Source organism: Dinoponera quadriceps, unplaced genomic scaffold (genome assembly GCF_001313825.1).
Source record: "Dinoponera quadriceps isolate SergipeBrazil2010 unplaced genomic scaffold, ASM131382v1 scaffold8542, whole genome shotgun sequence".
In the NCBI taxonomy this organism is placed as follows: domain Eukaryota; kingdom Metazoa; phylum Arthropoda; class Insecta; order Hymenoptera; family Formicidae; genus Dinoponera; species Dinoponera quadriceps.
In genome coordinates, this window is record NW_014562348.1 from 1 (window position 1) to 2053 (window position 2053).

Below are 2053 nucleotides of genomic sequence, written 5' to 3' on the forward strand. Positions count from 1 at the left end.
CAACCCGTGGCCATTGTAGCTAGGACATCGTTAAATATACTGCGGCAGTTTACGCTATCCATGTGTTTTGCGACGGTGAATGAACAATTCGCGCTGAACTGACGGGTAAGTTCCATAACGAAGCGAGTCTGATTCTATCAGCATTTAATAATATAAATCAAGTTATCTGATTTGTTCGATAATACTTAGAATGTATATCGACATTATCACAGCGTATTGCACTGACTATGTTGGCCAACGAAGTTAAAGATACATTTAGAATTACGTAACACTGAAAAACAGAATTTTAGAATTAAAATTCTGTTTATATCAATCAATTTTGAATGGCTCTTTACTTGGGAGCTCTTTATTGGGGCTCTTTACTTTAGTAAATTAATACGTTGACTGCCAACTGCGAGATATCTCGTAGGTTGTTTACTTGTCCAGGACGCCAACTACGAGTTATCTCGTCGCTTCATTACTTGATTAAATCAAATTGGCTTTTTAGACCAGAATCGTGAAAAGTTCCGTGGCAGTCAACGTGTTTAATAAAAGAATCAAAGTTGATCAAAGAAATGTCATCAAAGGAATATGATTTCTCAGAAAATATATATGTCCACTTTTAAACGAGACATGAAAGTAAAAGAGAAATATCTTTTTACCGGGTATTGAACCATAAAATAATGATTTTCAGAAACGTCACGGTATACTCAAGAGTGAGGCTCAAAGTGTCCGTCAGATTCGACAGATCTTCGGTTTTGAAGTGGCGAATGACGTAGGAGTATTGGCAAATCTGTATCATGGTGGTGGCGACTATCCAAATATAACGACAGAACGTGCACAGCGCATCCGGCCACAGCCCGACGTACCAAAGAACGAGCTCCATCGAGATGGAGAAGTCGCTTAAGGACAACTTTATTTTCTCTCGGTGTGCCATCTTACGATTAGTATCGAAATATCTCTATCAATTGGTACTTTCGTGAATTGTCCGGTTGAATTTCGCATTTTTAGCAAATCAAACTAAACAACAATTAACAATTCGACAAAAAAGTCACTCAAAAAGGCACAAAAAAGTACTCAACGTGTCAATGACTTCAATGTCGCGAAGCCACGAATTATTATAGCGTCAACAGCATTGGAGAGGCTTTGTAAAAGGCTTTGTAAAACGACTGTACAGAGGCAAGTTGAACACGCAAGCGGTCGACGACTAAATGCAGCCATAGTAAGATAATCACCGGTCAATTTTCTGAGACCGTGAGTTATGGTGCAACACACGAAGCGCTGAGAATTAAAGTTGCAGCAATCGAGCGGTGATTATACGATCGAGGAGTTATATGGCCGTGATCGTATCCACCGCGGTCTTAACATTGTCTCATTATATCGCAAAAAATCGTAATAACGGAACAAATTAGCAACGTGAAAAATGCAGAGGAGACAATTTCTCCACGTAAGTGTTGCACGAGTGGGTGCACAAAAGATCGCAGATGACAGAATACAAGTTCTCATAACAAAGTCTCAAGCTGGTTGAACGCTCACTGTTACCACCAAAAAACCGGTGACATACATAATCATTGTGCTCGGAAAGAATTGCATTAGCATGATATTGCTGAAGAAGTTCTTGATGCTGCCCAAGGAAGGAATGAATTTATAGTGCTTACTAATTAAGAATCTCGAGACAACTGTGGGTAAGTAGTAGCTCTGTTCCTTTGGCGTGGATCTCGTCCAACTACAGATGCATGATATTTAACTGTTGATAATCAGTTATATATGGTGTTAAACTGATGTATTGAGAAAAAAGAATGCAAAAGGGAGATTAAGATTTTGTTAAAAATTATCAAACAAATTTTCACGCTGTTTTAAGCAGTTTTTACGTTATGTAAACTGCAGTTCCAGATAAAATAAAAACTTTCTCCTAACGACCTGAAAATTATCTTCACTTAATTATTATATAACACACGAAAAACAGTATAAGTTAGGAAATTGTTATCTCTCTGTATAAAATTGGTATGTGTGTGTCTACGCAAGCAGCTATCGTGTGGAAACAGAAGTAGTTTATTATAAAATACGGAAGATA

At 37.8% G+C, this 2053-nt stretch overlaps 1 long non-coding RNA gene across 1 annotated transcript; it reads left to right on the forward strand.

The window, feature by feature from the left end:
- The first annotated feature begins 6 nt into the window (after nucleotides 1-6).
- Nucleotides 7-2047, forward strand: LOC106751092. Its single transcript, XR_001375012.1, has 3 exons — nucleotides 7-105; nucleotides 674-907; nucleotides 991-2047. It is a non-coding gene; the product is annotated as an uncharacterized LOC106751092 (long non-coding RNA).
- Nucleotides 2048-2053: the final 6 nt, after the last annotated feature.